This window comes from Callospermophilus lateralis, chromosome 3 (assembly GCF_048772815.1).
Source record: "Callospermophilus lateralis isolate mCalLat2 chromosome 3, mCalLat2.hap1, whole genome shotgun sequence".
NCBI lineage: Eukaryota > Metazoa > Chordata > Mammalia > Rodentia > Sciuridae > Callospermophilus > Callospermophilus lateralis.
Window position 1 is genome coordinate 134510142 of NC_135307.1, and position 17751 is coordinate 134527892.

General features: G+C 46.0%; 1 pseudogene; it reads left to right on the forward strand.

Annotated features, from left to right (window-relative positions):
* The first annotated feature begins 5548 nt into the window (after positions 1-5548).
* On the forward strand, positions 5549-6384 carry LOC143394820 (heme oxygenase 1 pseudogene; annotated as a pseudogene).
* The last annotated feature ends 11367 nt before the right edge of the window (positions 6385-17751 follow it).

A 17751-nucleotide genomic window follows, 5' to 3' on the forward strand; every position in this document is an offset into this window, starting at 1 on the left:
TGCTTTATTTATTTCTCCTTATTATTCTTTCAGTTGTTGTTTTACATGTTGTCCAATGTAGAATATAGTAGCTGGTAATCATAGGCAGCTGTTTAAATTTTAATTCACTGAAATTAAATAAAATTAATTTTTCAGTCACGCTAGCCAATTTCAAGTGTTCAACAGTTACACATTGCTAGTGGTTACTGAATGGCAGCTATTATGAAGACAAACAATAAGTGTTAGTGAGGATGCGGGGGAAAGGCACACTCATACACTGCTGGTGGGACTGCAAATTGATTCAGCCAATATGGAAGCAGTATGGAAATTCCTTGGAAAATTGGGAATGGAACCACCTTTTGACACAGCTATCCCTCTCCTCGGTCTGTACCCAAAGGACTTAAAAACAGCATACTACAGGGATACAGTCACATCAATGTTTATAGCAGCATAATTCACAATAGCTGAACTGTGGAACCAACCTAGATGCCCTTCAGTAAATAAATGGATAAAAAAAATGTGGCATATATACACAATGGAATATTACTCAGCAATAAAACAGAATAAAATCATGGCATTTGCAGGTAAATGGATGGAGTTGGGGAAGACAATGCTAAGTGAAGTTAGCCAATCCCAAAAAAATAAATGCAGAATGTTTTCTCAGATATAAGGAGACTGATTCATAGTGGGGTAGGGAGAGGGAGCATGGGAGGAATAGACGAATTCTAGATAGGGCAGTGGGGTAGGAGGGGACAGAAGCGGGCAGGGGGTTAGCAATGATGATGGAATGTGATGGACATCATTATCCAAAGTGCATGTATGAAGACACAAATTGGTATAAATATACTTTATACTCAGAGATATGAAAAATTGTGCTCTATATGTATAATATGAATTGTAATGCATTCTGCTGTCATTTATTTTAAAAAATCAATTTAAAAAACTCAGAAAAATTTTGACAATGAAATAAAAACCTTCCATGATAAACAAAAGTTAAAGGAATTCATAACTAGAAATCCTGTACTACAAAAATACTCAGTAAAATATTTCATGAAGAAGAAATTAAAAATAAAATTGAAAACCAGCTAAGGGAGGAACTACCCTAGAAGAATAATAGTCAATCAAAGGAGAAACTAATTCAAATTAAAAACCAAAAATAAATAAAAGTGACAGGGAATAAAAATCATTTCTCAACATAACATTGAATGGAAATGGCCTAAACTCGTCAATCAAAAGACACAGACTGGCAGATTATATTAAAAAAATAAGACCTAACAATATGCTGTCTCCAAGAGACTCACGAATAGGCTAAGACATCACAGGCTGAAGGTAAAATGGCTGGGGGTAGGGGGTTGGAGGGGGGACACCATATCATTCATATGGATCTTGTAAAAAAGCAGGGGTTTCCATCCTCATATCAGATAAAGTGAACTTCAAGCCAAAGTTAATCAGAGGGGATAAAGAACATCATTTCATAATGCTTAAGGAAATTATACATCAATAAGACATAGCAATCATAAATATTTATGCCCCAAACAATGGAGCATCTACGTACATCAAAAACCCTTCCTGGAGCTGGGGTTGTGGCTCAGTGGTAGAGCGCTTTCCTAGCATGTGTGAGGCACTGGGTTTGATCCACAGCACCACAAAAAAATAAATGAATTAAATAAAGGTCTATCAACAACTAAAAAGAAAGAAAGAAAGAAAGAAACCCTCTCATCACTGGATATATCCTCCAAACAAAAACTAAATAAAGAAGCTAAAGAACTAAAAAATACAATTAATAATTTAGACTTAACAGACATATATAGACTATTTTATCCATCAATTACTAAATACATTTTCTTCTTAGCAGCACATGGCTCCTTCTCTAAAATAGACCATATCTTAGGCTCAAAGCAACTTTTAGCAAATACAAAATAAATAAATAAAAAGATAATACCTTGCATTCTATCAGATCATAATGCAATGAAATTAGAAATCAACTATAAAATAAAAAATAGAAGTTAGTCTAACAATTGAAGATTAAATAATATGATATTGAGTGATCCATGGATAACAGAATAACTCAGGGATGAAATAAAAATATACTAAGAAGGAAATAAGAGTCACACAAAACTTCCTCTCTAAGGCTTATAGGGTGTTTTCTTTATCTCCAGTGCTTTATCCACAGTGTGTGCCTTGGGGTGGGCCTTCATTTAGTCACCCTGCTGAGCACCTCACAGGCCCTCTGTCTTAGGTGATCATCATACCCTTCAATTCTGAGAGATTTTTTTTCTTCTTCTTTTTTCATTTCTTCTTTCTAGAACTCCTATTAGTTACATATTAAATTTCTAGATAGAGCCTCCTTTCTATCTCTAATTTTTTTGGCCTGTTTTGTGGAAGATTTACAAAACTCGATATTCTAATATTTTCATTGAATTTAAAATTTATGCTGTACAATCTTTAATTGTGAAAAACATTTTTGTTGTTCTTTAAAGATTCTATTCTAAATAGTCTTCCTTACCTTTTGGGTGTGGTATCTTTTGTTCATTTTACAAGACTCCTAATTACATGCTTTTTCTTTTTTTTAAATTTCTCCCCTCATTGCATCTCTTTCTTCTTGGCTTTCACCCGTTATGTAACTGTCAGGTAGAAACGTTCCTCAAAGTGCAGCAGTCTGGCTGGGCACAATTCAGGAGCCACTTGTCAAAAGAAACTAACTTTATTTTTAGAACCACACACGCCAAACAAAACAGCTCCTCAGGAAAAACCCTCAGAGCCCAACTGCCACCACCGGCTTCCCCCAAGCCACTCTCCCAACCACCAGCCTCCCCACCTCCCCCAATCCTCCTGCTCTTGAGGCCAATTGGCTGGGTCACATGGGCGGAGCCAAAAAAGTCCCCCAATAAGCAGCTCCATGGCCTGAAAGGGCAGGGAAACAGCCCAATGAGCATCACCACAGAGGAGTCAATCAGCTAGATGTTGCTGGGGCCGCTGTGAGCCAATCATCAGCTGGCAGTCTGAAAGTTTGCTGGGGCCCCTTTGGCTGTGGCTCTCAACATCTCCCCCTCTCTGTTTAAACAACAAGTATGTGGCTTAGGGACCGTGCCTGCCTTAGGTCGTCCAATAGTACATATGGTCCTTACCCGTTATCGGATGAGCTGACCTCAAGGCGTCAGCCTCCTGTCTTAGGTTGGTACCATTGCAATTGGATCTTACCCGTCACTGACTACTGGTCCAGTATACAGCCACACCTGTGGAGAGGTCTTTGTACCAGCGGGGGGTGGGGGGGGTGAGATTCTTTGCCTCACCTCTGTTGGCCCCCAAATTTTAGCTGAACGATCATGACAGGCAGAAGGGAGGAAGATACATCAAGCCAATTGACGGCTCCTTTTGGAAAAATTGTACCACCAATGACATCATCAGCAAAAATACCCCAACACTACCACAAGTCGCTGCATCAACAGATAGTTCACAATGCATACAGGTGAGTTCACAATGCATACAAGTGATACATAGTCCAGGCAAGTTCTGCAAGCAGTTCAGTGATGGCTATTGCAGAAGCTGTAGATTGGTTTTATCTTTGTCTTCATTGGCACTGGGATGAAGATAGGAATTCTGGCAATAATGGCTAAAGAAAAAAATATGTAACATTCCAGAAGGCTGTGGCTCTCAACATCAAAGACCTGCTGACCCTTTTCCGACTGTTCATATTGGAGAGTGAAGCACTTGCGAGCCCGACTGGAAGAGCTTTCTTAGTGTGGTACCGGTTTGTTGACTGTGGGCCTCCCTAGAGAGTGATGGTTCATCTGGAAGTATGTTAATCAGCTTTATGTCATGGTGACAAAAATACTGAGATAATCAACTTTAAAGAGGAAATATTTATTTTAGCTCATGGTTTCAGAGATCTCAGTCCATGGTGGCTTGGCCCTGTCACTTTGTGCCTGTGGCAGCACAATATATCATGGCAGGAGTCTGTGGTGGAGAAGGTCTGTTCACCTCATGGCAGCCAGGAAGCAAAAAGAAAGAGAAAGGGACCAAAGTCACAATGTCCCTTTCAAGGACTTGACCCACGTGACCTAACTTCCCACTAGGCCCTATCTCCTAAATATTCTACTTCTTCCCAGAACACCACAAGCTGGTGATCAAACCTTTAGCACACAGAGCTTTGGGCGGACATTTAAGCCATAACAGGTCTCCCAAATGACATTATCTGTGGGTCTTTGTCCTTGGCTTAGTCAGTTTCTTCAGAGAAATCCTTTAACATCATGGCAGGAGGCTGAGAGATTGGTTTCTGGAAACAGTGGGCAAGTTGTGTGGTATTCTATTCAGAACGCCATGCCTTCCCCCGCAGTCTCCTCTCCTCAGACCTAACCCTTGGCAATTATGAGACTGTTCTCCATTTTTGTAATTTTATCATTTCCAGACAGTTTTATAACGGAATCATACTGTGTGTACCAGTTGGGGTTGACTTTTTCACTGGACATAATTCTCTGGAGATTCATCCAAGTGTTGAGGATACCAGCAGTTTGTCCCTTTCTCTTCTGAGTAGAAGTTCATGGCCTGGACACATTGCACTGAACCCAACTGTTCAGTCATTGAAAAATATCCAGGTTGCTTCCAGTTCTCAACACTATTATGAGTAAAGCTGCTACAAACATTCATGTCCAGGGCTGGGATTGTGACTCAGCGGTAGAGTACTCGCCCTCCACAGGCAGGACCCAGGTTCAATCCTCAGCACCACATAAAAAAATAAAGGCATTGTGTTGTGTCCATCTACACCTAAAAAAATAAACAAAAACAACATTTATGTCCAGGTTTCATGTGAATGAGTGCTTTTGTTTCTGAGTTAAATGCCCAATAATGCAATTGCCGGGTTGTGTGGTAGTTGCATGTTAAGTTTCTAAAGAAACTGCTTTTTTCCAGTGTGATCATCCTTGCATTTTAAATGAAAACTATTTTCCTCTTACTCTGAAGATATTATTCCATTTTCTTGAGGTCTACGTCTCTGTTGCAAGGTTGGATATCCATCTCGTTTTTATTTCTTTGCTATTGAACTTTTCCTCTCTGGAAGCTTTATAGATCTTTATTTTATTTTTTTACTTTGAAATTTTTAAATATTCCACTGAAATGTGTCTAGGTGTAAATTCTTACTTGCATACTTAGTTGGGAATGCAATGAATTCTTTCCATATTCGCTCTCATTCTTTTGTGTTCTGGAAAACTCTAGGTCCTTATATTTTTTCAAACATTGCTCTATTCTGTTTAGTCTTTTGGGATTCCTGGCATATGAATGGTATATTACTTATCAATTGTTGCATAAAAATTTGCCTTAAAACTTAATGGTATAAGGGAGGGGACATGGGTTCAGGAAAGACAGTAGAATGAATCTGATATAACTTTCCTATATTCATATATGAATATACAACCAGTGTAACTCCACATCGTGTTCAACCCCAAGAATGGGACGCTAATTTTAAAAATATATAAGTTATAAATTAAATTTTTAAAAACTTAAGGGCTTAACATACAATTAAGTCTCGCACAGGCGCTGCAGAGCCACCTGCCTCAGCCAGCCAGCCCCGGCCATGGACCGCCCGCAGCGCGACAGCTTGCCCCAGGATCTGTCCGAGGCCTTGAAGGAGGCCACCAAGGAGGTGCACACTCAGGAAGAGAATGCGGAGTTCATGAGGAACTTCCAGAAGGACCAGGTGACCCGAAAGGGCTTCAAGCTGGTGATGGCAACCCTGTACCAGTCTACGTCGCCCTGGAGGAGGAGATCGAATGCAACAAGGACAACCCTGTCTTGGCCCCCCTCTACTTCCCCAGGAACTGCACGGCAGGGCCACACTGGAGCAGGACATGGCCTTCTGGTAAGGGCCGCGCTGGCAGGAGGCTGTCCCCTACACGGCAGCCACGCACCGCTACGTGGGGGCTCCAGCAGGTGGGGCGCAGGGAGCCCGAGCTGCAGGTGGCCCACGCCTACACTCGCTACCTGGGCGACCTGTCCAGGGGCCAGGTCCTCAAGAAGATCGCGCAGAAGGCCGTGGACCTGCCCAGCTCCCAAGAGGGCCTGGCCTTCTTCACCTTCCCCAACATCGCCAGCGCCCCCAAGTTCGGGCAGTTCTACCGCTCACGCATGAACACTCTGGAAATGACCCCCGAGGTCAGGCAGAGGGTCATCGAAGAGGCCAAGACCGCGTTCCTGCTCAACATTCAGCTGTTTGAGGAGTTGCAGGAGCTGCTGACCCAGGACCCCGAAGACCAGCGCCCCTCACAGACAGCAGGCCTTGGCCACCAGCCAGCAGCCAGGTGCAAGGTGAGGGCCTCCTGGGCTCCCATTGAAAGGGACGAAGTGCTGGAGTCCTGCCCTAGCGGGGTCCAGGGAGTCCTGAAGGATGAGTGGCCTCGGCGAAAAGAATGAAACAGGAGTCGTTCCATTGGAGCAATCTCCAGAGAGAGAGAGAGAGCTCTAAAGCAGCTTTCTCTGGGTCATCTTTTATTGCAATTTTTCTCATCATTATGGATTCAGAATACGTCATTGATTATACAATTTCAAAACTTTGCCAAGACTGACATTTCCTTAACCATCATTAGGAGTATAGAAAAATATAACATCAACTTACATTTTTCCAGGATGTGATCTTTAGTTATCAATTATTAAGGGTACAGAATCATTAATAAAATGTGTCACTAATTTACAAAAAAAAAAAAGAATTAAATCTCTATTATCGCTTACTACTTCTTTAGGTCAGAAATTGAGGGCAGGCTTTTGGCTGGGAACAGTTCATAAGGTTAGTTGAGGGTCCTCACAACAGCAGCTGGCTTTCCCCTGGAAGGTGATTCCAGAGAATAAGAAGAAAGCCACAATGACTTTATTACCTAATATTGGAAACTACACAGTCTGTTTTTCAATATCACATTATACAGGTCAGAACTGTTCATTTGGAAGGGGGACAATTTCTATACAAGGAGGTGAATACTAGGGAACAGGGACCATTGAGGGCCACCTGTGAAGCCTGCTACCATAGATCAGGTCCAACCTTCTTATTCTCCTTTATTTGACAACCTGCCTTTCATGTTTATCTCATCCTTCCTGATATCTTTTGGTCAGTGCGCAACCAAATCTGTCAGCTCAGAAATTTCTCTTTCACCTGTATTCTGTCTGCTACTCAATTCATCCTGAGCTCTTTATTGTAAAAATTTTATTTTATACTAAATATCTCCAATTGGTTATCTGTAATTAATTGCTCCTGATTCACATGTTCTGTAACCCTCTTATCTCTAAGATTATATAATGATTATTTAGATTTCCCATTTAGTCTTTCCATTAGTTCTATTTTTCTGGTAAAGATTAATTTCCTTATTACCTTCTGGGCTCATGCTCCTCAGGGATCTCAGGGTTTCTCCCTGCAAACTCGTCTTTTATGTTCTTGGGAAGCATCAGCACCTTGGCTGAGTGTGTCTTTCTGTGGACAGAGCACAAGCCCAGTCCCCAGCACACAGCACTTCAGGTGAGCCAGGAGAGGGCATACCTGAGAATGGAGTCTCTAGCATTACTGGGTTCCATTACTCCCTGTCCCCTCATTTCCACACCTTTTCCCTCCAGCAGTTCTTGAGTCTAGGATAAATTTTTGCCCAATGAGCTTCAGCCATCCTCTCCGTTTTGTAGAGTGTCCCTGCCCGGGTGGAGTTCTGAGGGTGGAGTTCTCTCTGGCTAATCTGTTTTCCTGCCTTCTTACAATTATGAGGTGGATGAGCAGCGATGCACCCAGGGTGTAGAAAGAAGAAGGACACTACTGGTCGGGTGCAGTGGCACATGTCTGTAATCCCAGCAGCTCAGGAAACTGAGACAGGAAGATCACACATTCAAGGCCTGAATTAGCAATATAGCAAGACCTTAAGCAACTTAGTGAGACCCTGCCTGAAAAATTAAAAAAAAGAAAAAAGAAAGAAAGAAAAAGAAGGAAACCCTCAAAAGTCCTCTCAGCCTATTTTCATTGTCCCTCTAGACTTAACATGTTGGGACCCACTCTCCTTTGGTCTTACCAGGGATATCTCAGTTTGGAAGTTATCTGCTAAGTACAGTTTTAAAATCCATTAACCTTCCTATCTCTCCTGAGATACCAACTAGGATTGGAATCTGAGGAAAATTGCAGGACCTCATGTCAGGCTGCCATCTTTTCTGAAATCCAAAGTTCCCTCCAGGTGATTATTCAATCCCCATCCTTTTAACAACTTATGCTGGGTAGGAGATGATTTTTATTTGTTTTGTTTTTTAAGACAAGCAAGATTTGATCATGTTTATAAACCAATGCAGCAGAGAAAGGTTGGAGATAGAGGAATGTGAAACACTATTAGAAGAAAGTTCTAGAGTAATACCATTTCAGGACTAGGTTCTCCTGTCACCAACAGGGTTATTCATGGCCCAGTCATTTTTTCATTCCTTTGACTTGTTTACTCCACCTGATACCATCTGGGTAGGAGTTCTGGAGGATAAAGAAGTGAAGAAAACACACTTGGTCCCTATCGTCACCAACAAATAACTATGTCATTTCAACCTGTGGTCAGGAAAGGCCTCTTTGAACAAGTTACCCAAAGAATGACCTAAGCAAGTGAGGAGTTGGGGGAAGAACATTTCAGGCAGTGGGAATCCCATTTTGAAAAGGCTCTGAGATGACAAAGAGGACTTGGGGACGGAGTTCTCAGTGGCTGCAGAGAGGGAGGCAATGAAGGTAGAGAGGTAGAAAGTGTTCTGAGCTTGCAGAGTCACGTGGACCAGGTTTCAGAGTTCTCTGTGTGTCCCAAATGACCAAAGAGAAGTAAAAGGTCTTAGTTTGGATTCTTTGGGACAAGAATGTGAGTGGAAATTATTTATTTGAAAAATAGTCCCTGGAAACAGCAGTAAGGGGATAGGGAAGCACCATAGACTGTTTTATGCTGCTCTCACAGAATACCACAGACTCAGTGATTGACAAAGAACAGAAATTTATTTCCTGTCAGTTGTGGAGGCTGAGAGGTCACCCAGTCTCCAAAGTCATCACGTTAGTATCTGGTGAGCGCCTCCTTGCCGCATCATCCCATGGCAGAAGGCAGAAAGGCAGGAGTGCAGGAGCAAGAGAGAGGGAAGGAGACTGTACCTGTCCATTTCTCAGAATGCCTAGCAACAACAAAGCCACCCCCAGGAAAATGATGTCAATCTGATCAATGGCAGAGGCCTCGCACCCTCATCACCCATTAAAGACCCCCCAACCCAGTACCCCACCCCAGCACCCTCGGCACCGCTGCATTGTGTTGTATGTTTCCAAGGCATGCACTTTGGGGCATGTCTTGGAGCCATAGAGGGAAGTGTGGGAAGTAAAGAGAACTACAGAAAAGCCAGTCATCAAACCAAGCCATCAAACCATTATGGCCTCCTGTAACTCAAGCTCAGTCCCACTGGGGAGCCACTCAGTACATATATGTCCAGACTGCCCCACCCAAGGGCTGAGGGAGCTGGGGGACTGATCCACCACCTATGGTTAGTCATTGGCTGGGGACTGCTCCTGGGTGGAGAAGAAGGGAAACCAGAGAAAACCCTCAGACAAAAAGATGCAGGTGCTGGCAGTTGGCACCCCTGCAACCTGAAGGGTTTGAATGAGGCAGTAACAGCATTTCCACAAAGTATTTTAGACGGTGGATGATGCAATGCCACGCGTGTTTAAAAAATAAAAATTAGTCTGGCTCCAGTGCAGAGGATGGGCGGAAACAGGCAAGAATGGAAATAGAGAAATCCCTTAAAAGATCATGGCAGGAGTCCAGTCCTGCACAGAGGAGGAGGCTCTAGAGAAGGAGATGAGTATCAGTGGAGGTGATGCCCCTGGGGGGGGGGAAGAAGGAAAGATCAGAGCACTGGAGGGAGAGGGGACTCCGGCATCTCCTCACCTGTCCATCACGTTCACACATCTGAAAGAGCCTTTCTCTCCTTCCCTCCCTCTCTTTTATTTTTACAGTATTGGGATTCAACACAGAGAGACTCTGATTATATCCCCAGCATTTTTGTTTGTATGTTTTGTTTTGAGACAGGGTCCTTTGAACTTGCAATCCTTCTGCCTCAGCCTCCCAAGTGGCTGGGATTATAGGTGTGCACCTCCATGCCCAGTGTAGATCTTTCTCTCTTTCTTTATCTGCTTTACTCATACTATCTATCCAGTATGATAGTCTATATTTACTTGCATACTTTATATCACCATGAGAGACATGTGGGTTTTGTTTTCTATCCTCTCCAGTGCCTAGAACAGTACCTGGTGCATAGCACACATACAATAAATATTCATTGACTGAGTGCAATCATAAAGCTATTTGGAGGGAGGCTGCTCAGAGAAGAGGCAGTCCAGGCCCAAGCCCTAAAGAGCGGCAATGCTCAGAGGATGCAGGAGAGGCAGGGGAGAGAGAAGCAAGACAGTAGGAGGACAATCACTCTGGAGAAGAGTTTCCTGCCCTGTTGAATTGTGTTGACAGATGGGGACTTAAATGTACAGCCCATTTGGAGCTTACTGGTGAGCAGAGTTGCAGGGAAGGGTGGACTGAGGAGCAGAGCTCTGGTTTAGAGTGGGCCAAGGCAAGACAATGGAAAGGCTGGGTGTAGATTGTGTTAGGGCGCGTGGTGGAGAAAGGGAAGGAGTAGGGTGACAGCTGGGAGGTTGTAGGAACCATAGGTTTCTTTTAAGATTGGAGATGCTGCAGCCTGCCTTATGCATAGTAGGCACAGATGCCAAAAATATTGGCCACATTCCATGTTTTTACCATCTGGTACTGAAAGCCAAGACCCCTATCTATCTATCTATCATTGGCTTGGCTGTCACTGGCCTGGGATACTTTTGTCTTAAAGCCAGAATGGGGACTTGAGCTGCTCTAGAGAGAAAAGGGTTTAATTTGTCAGTTCCCTGACATAGGTGAGGAATCCCTTATGTGTCCTCTGTCTTAATATCAATTAAAATCCTGAATATTCCATTTAATCCCTGCATGACTTTAGACAAGTTGATTAACCTCTCTGAGCCTCAGCTTCCCTATTCATACAACGAGCATAACCACAGTCCCTAGTATACATGAATAAGACATATACAGCATTTAGATCTAGAGATGGTGCATAGTAAGCCCTTGATAAAGGTTGACCAGTGCGTCATTTGTGCCTATGCTGATGTGTGCCCATGAACATGCTTAGAGAAGAAAAAGAACTTGGTTAGATGGGGAAAAATTTAAGGAGAACAAATGTTTGGATCAAACCCAAGACCTGTTAGCCCAATTCTAGGTAGGAATGAGTTCATCCCTCCTTCCTGCCTTCCCTACACCACTCCATCCATCTCTCCCTCTTCATCCACTCATTGGTGGAGTACCAGGGCCAGGGATACAGACTGGAGAGAGTGAGATGACGGCGTAGTGCTCCAACCCTCCATGTCACAGGAGAGCAGAGGAGACGCAAGAAACCTCGTCCGTAGGACTGTGGGTGCAAGGCAGTTCACCTGGAGACCAGAGGTGCCTGCGCAGCATGGATCAGCAGCTCTTCTTCCTCCTCCTCCACCCCAGGGCCCAGAGCAGCTGCAGCAGCGCAAAACAGCATCAGTGATGGTGCCACGAACACACTGTGGGTGGGACGGTAAGTTAGGGCGACCACCATGGAAATCAGTATGGAGGTGCAGGCATGGAACCACCGGACGACCCCTCTATACCACTCCTCGGGATTTATCCTGAAGAACTAAAGTCATCAAACTCCAGTGGATAAAAGATGTTTATCTCAGCACAGTTCCCAAGAGCCACACTGTGGAACCAGCCTAGGTGTCTGTCAATGGATGAATGGATAAAGAAAATGTGGTGAATGGACACAATGGAGTTTTCCTCAGCCATAAAGAAGAATGAGGGCTGGGGTTGTGGCTCAGCGGTACAGCGCTCGCCTAGCATGTACGAGGCCCTGGGTTCCATCCTCAACACCACATAAAAATAAATAGATAAAATAAAGGTATTGTGTCCAACTACAACAACAACAACAAAAAAAGATTAAAAAAAGAATGAAATTATGTCATTTGCAGGAAAATGGATGGGACTTGGGATCATTATGTTAATAAGTGAAATAAGCTAAATTCAGAAAGCCAAGGGTCTTATCTTCTCTCTCATATGTTGGAAGCTAGAGAGGAAAAAGGAAAAGAAAGGTGGGGGATGGATCTCATGAAAATTGAAGGCAGACCAGTAGAGGAAAAGAGAGTAGAGAGGGAGGGGGAAAGAGGAGGGAATGATGTTGAACAAATTCTATTGTTATATCATGTGCGTGTAATAATAAATCCCTCTACTATGTGTAACTAGAGCTCCAAAAATCATGGAATAAATAATAACACCTATGGACGTTTTACTTCGTGTGCTGCTATGTGACAGGCACTGTGTAAAGTCAGCTCATTTCCACAGTCACCCTCTGAAGTGACCATTAATGTCCCCATTTGGAGGTGGTGGGGAGAAGGTGGGAGGCTCTCAGACATTCAGCTTGCCTGAGCTGGACTCAGAGAGATAGACCAACTTGCCTGAGGTCCAGCAGCTTTTTTTTTTTTTTTTTTTTTGGAGAAATCTGAGCGGGGAGGGCGAGGGGTTGCTGGAGTTGGGGCTCAGTGGTAGAGCACTCGCCTAGCACGTGCAGGGCCCTGGGTTCAATCCTCAGCACCACATAAAAATAAAGATATTGTGTCCAACAACAACTAAAAAGCAAAATTAAAAAAAAAGAAAAAAAGAGAAATTGCCCGGAGAACCAGATTCTTTTTGGTTCATGACTGAACGTCTGGACTGGTAAGTGAAAATAGAGGGAAGCCCCAAGTTCAAGAGGTTTTCTAAGAGAACTACAAACTTGATTGTTTTCTCGGTGCTGGGTCCCTCGCCACACACCAGGACACACAATTGTTGGGTGAAATGTGTCTTCTAATTACAGCCTGGGGGGAATTTGACAGGGTGTTGCCCTCCTGGAAGGCCAAGAAACAGCCAGCCTATGCCAAATGGTTCCAGGCTCCTGACTCGGCCTCCCTCACCAGCAGCCGGCCTCCCACCCAGAGCAAACCCTGTTGTGTCTTTGCTCAGAGCACCCCTTTGTTGAGTCTCCAGGGCCCCAGCACATGGCATCATTGTCTCTGACCCTCCCATTAATCCCTGAGGATGGGGAGTATTAGCTCCAATCTAGGGGCCCACCCCACGGAGGCTCCCACTCAGGATCACTCAGCCAGGAAGCAACCCAGGCCGCCAGACTGCAGCCTGCTCCTGGTGGGCCCTGCCCTTTCTCTGGCTGCTCCTTAATCCAGGCTCCTGAGGTTTCCTATTTCAGAAGAGCCTTCACTACAGAATTCCAGCTTCTTCCCATCCCTTAGGGAAAGATGCTAGTGCAGAGGGGAAAAGTTTATTTTAATCTGCTCCTCCCTCAGACCCTCCCAGCCTCCCTTTCCACCCCAACTCCTGTGCCAGACCCAGGGTCTTGCATGGGGGTCAGTCAAACAGAGCTGCTCCAGCCCCTCCTCAGGGACACAGCTGCTGGGACTAGGCTGGGACAGGCTGGGGGAAAGCTGAATCCACCCCCTCCCCCATTCCCTGTCCCAGCCCTAAACTCCAGGAGTGGCATAGGACGATGTGGTGCCCAGGAGGATATCCAGCCCTGAGAAAGAGGACCAGCTCAGCCAAGCGTCCCCATCCCTGTTCCTGGGACCTCCTTGTGCCTGGAGCTGAAGCCTCCCGGCTCTGCCGCAGAACACACAGGACTTGAAATGAGGGTGCTGGGGCCCCGCCAGCGCTTGCCTTTTCCTCCAAGTCTGGGCAAAGCTACTCAAAACCCTCTCATGCAGGAAGAGCATATGTTCTTCCCATATAGAGGAGAAATTGTTCCATTTGTGAGTAAGCCTCTTGGCTGTGGGGCCCACAGGAAGCAGGGCAGCTCCTGGAACAGGCACCTCGCTGGCCGACAGACCCTCGGCAGCTGGCCTGGGATGGGGCTGGGGGCCGGGAGGGTGCAGGATAACCGTGTGCCCAGAGACACAGCAGTCCAGGGCCAGGGGAGCACAGGGACGCTGCAGGATCTTTTCCTTGAAGTGGGAGAACTTTTCTCCACTGGGACTGGGGCTGGGTGGGAGGAGGAGGAGGGAGACAGGGGTTTAGGAAAGGTAGCAGAATACAACAGTTACTAATAGGGCATTATGTAAAAATATGAACGTGTAACCGATGTGATTCTGCAATCTGTATTTGGGGTAAAATTGGGCGTTCATAACCATCTTGAATCTAATGTATGAAATATGATATGTCAAGAGCTTTATAATGTTTTGAACAACCAATAAATAATAATAATAATAATTAAAAAAAATAAGAGGGGCCAGCAGCCTTTCCTGGCCCCTCATTCAGCCCCGGAGAGTCTGGGTCTGAGTCAGAGGTGACTCAGGTGTGTTCCAGCCGCGGTCAGTTTTATAAGGTTATTTCCAGCCACCCCCCAAATTTTCCTCGATGCTTCAGGGTGAGGTGGCAGGAGATGGCTCTTGTCCCCTGAAACCTCGCTCATTCTGCCAGTGCTGCAGGATCCACCGGCCCTGGGCTGGAGGGAGGAGGCTGCTCTTTGCCTTAGTTCTGCTGACTCTGTTTTTTTGGTTTTTTGTTTTCTTTCCCACCTTTTCCCCATTTGTTAAGGATCCACTGAGAGGGGAGTTGGGGGAACTGGGCAGGGGGATGGGCCAGGGGAGCCAGGGTGTTGGCCTGGGAGGTGGGTCCACTGGTGGTGGGGAAGAAGGGAATTGGGGAGAGTCTCCACAGAAAGCAATGAAGAAATCTGGGACCTTGAACTAAAGTCAAGGACTCAGGGGAGAGGAATAGCACAGAAAACCACTGAAGGTATGTGACAGGTCATCCCGTCAAGGTAGGATTACATTTATCCTGGGTGGAACTTCAGGGGAGCAGACCCTGCTGTCCATAAACCCAGAAGCACTCCAAGGAGGATTTATATTTATATTTATATTTATATTTTTGCAGTACTCGGGTTTGAACCCAGGGGTGCTCTACCACTGAGTCATATCCCCGGCCCTTTTCATTTTCCATTTTGAAATAGGGTCTTGCTAAGTTGCTGAGGCTGGTCTCCATCTTTCAATCCTCCTGCATCAGACTCCCAACTCCTGGAATGACAGCTGTGTGCCCTGCTCACTTTTAAAGTGATTAACATTTGTCATTGGATACATCTGGGTCACAAGTTGATGGATCCAGGCAAAAAAAGGCAGGTGTCACCTGAGATTTGGAGTGCAGCTTAGGTCTCACGCTGGTTGCCTATAGGCAAGACAGGGTCCTTAAGATGTGCCTTTGGCCAGCCTTTCTGCATGGCCATCATCTATTGGGGTTTAAGGGCAACTGCCCACTGCAACAGGGCAGGCCCCCCAGTTCTCCACAGCACAGACAATCCTATTTGCTTTTTTTTTTTCTTTTTCTTTTTGCAGAACTGGCGCCTGAGGTATTTACACACGTGCCCTTGGAGAAGAGGGGCTGATCACACACCCTTCTCACCCGACTGAGCAGGAGGAGGGGGGTCAGAGTCTCCTAATACACTGATGCTTGCTGTGGGCTCAGGTAACACCAGACAGCTTGAGCCATCCATTTGGGATTCCAGCTGGGAAACCAGATAGAGCTCACCTAGACTTGGAACCACCACCTCTGACCCCATGCCTCCATCAGGCCAGATCTGTCATGGCCTCCAGAGACAGGCTCTTACTACCAAGGACAGCAATCACTCTCCTGGCCTTCCTGCCAGGAGAAGAGATGGTTCCTCCTCCGTCTAGAGCCTGGAGAAAGGACCGAAGACAGGGCACTGTGCATGGAAGAAAAGGGACAAGAGAAAGAGAGGGGCTGAGCCCAGAGCAGGATGCCAGTCGCAGAGGGGAAGGGGGGGTGGAGCTGGGGGAGGTGGAAACTAATCTGGGGACACTGAAGGGTTGGGGAAGAAGAGCCCAGAACAAAGTAGCTCTGAGGAGCCCAGTCCTGCCTCCTCCCTGTGTGGCTGGGTGGACCTTGATGGGCACTTTTCAGAGGACAGAACCAAGAGGGAGCAGCATCCTCAGGGAGCATGATTTCACCTGATAGTGTATAGGACAGGGCAGATCTTAACGTGGTTCTGCTTCCCTGGGCTCCATCTTTAGGCTAACATTCCCATTTTGCATGAGGAAGTGGGGGTGGAAGGTGAATAGGGACGAGCCTGGTCACCAGGTCACAGCTGGGCTCCTGGGGATTCTGGTTTGCTTCCTGAGGCGCTACTCTAGGCCATCCATAAGCTGGTCTGCTGGGACGACTGAGCTCGGGTTTGGGCTTGGTTTGAGCTGGGCTTGGTTTCCTTATCTAAAGATGGGAAATTATCCCACGTGGGGTTCCTAGAGGACTGTGTGCATGGGTAAAACACAGGAGGTCAGGCGCCCTGTGAGTGGAATCAGAGTCAACTGCTGTCCTCTGAGGTCCTCTGACCTCAGTGACCCCCATGGGAGGTAGAACAGAGGGCTCCCCAGGTTTCTCTTCCTCAAGGCATAAAGTCACAGCCTGAAGGAGGAAGTCCAGGTAGAGATTTCCCTTAGAACTGTTCTGCCTTTGGGAATCTCATCTTGTCCCAACCTTCAAGTGTACCTGAAGTTTCGGAAACAACTTTGGGCTGGGAGTCATAGGACCCGAGTGGCCTCTCAGGACAAACTGCATCATGGTATGCCCTGAGGCACGTCCCAGCCCCTCTCTGAGCCTCAGCATCTGTGGCTAAGGGAGGACAGACTAGTGGGTTCATTCAAGCAACCCTCAAGGCATTTTTGAAGGCACTGTCCCTAGCTCTCATCCCAAAGTGCCCTCAGGCTGGTTCTGCAGGCAAGGCAGCCTGTCAGACAGATGGCCCAAGGGCACCACCTGGTGGTCAAAAAATGTTGGTACACCCAGCTCTGAGGCTTCATAAGAAGCCATAGACCAGCAGACCTTGGTCATGACTCTGGAACTCAGGGAATAGGGCAGGAGAGCAAATGGCACCCTCTTAGTAGTAGGAGGAATTCTTCCAGGCTCCCAGAGGTCAGCAGTGCAGATGGGAGGCACTGCAAGCATTAAACAACTGAGAGAAAAAAACTATGGTTTGGGGTTGGGCAGGTCTGCATCTGAATCCCTGTGAGTCCTTAATCTTACCTTGAGTTCCTCCTCTGTGCAGGAGGGCTACCTAGGATCATCTTGCAGGGCAGCAGACCTCTCTGCATGAGCAAGCAGTCAAGGAAGAAGATGCTGGACAGGTGGCTGAGTCTACCCCAGTGGCGCCCAGCTCTTTGGGCCAGCTCTCAACTGTTGCTGCACATTTGAATCACCTGATGCTTAGGCAGTGCTTCTCAGAAGAAGCATCAGTATTAATAGGGACCTTGTTAGAAATTCTTGGGCCCCACTCGGGGTGCTGTGGTGCAAACCTGTGATGCCTGTGAGTTAGGAGTCTGGCAGGAGTATTGCAAGTCTGAGACCAGTCTCAACAACTTAGTGAGACCCTGCTTCAAAACTTAAAAATTAAAACAACCATAGATGTGGCTCAGTGGTAGAGCACACCTGGGTTCAATCCTCAGTAACACACATAAACACACACACACACACACACACACACACACACACAATTTCTCTGACTCCATACCCCAGATCCACTGAGTCAGAAATCACAGGGGATGCTGATGAGCTGGAGTGTGAATACAATGTGCTCTGGTCCTGAGATCGCTTAGAAAGTACACCTCAGGGGCTCAAATGGCTTAAGATTAGGATCACCTGTGGA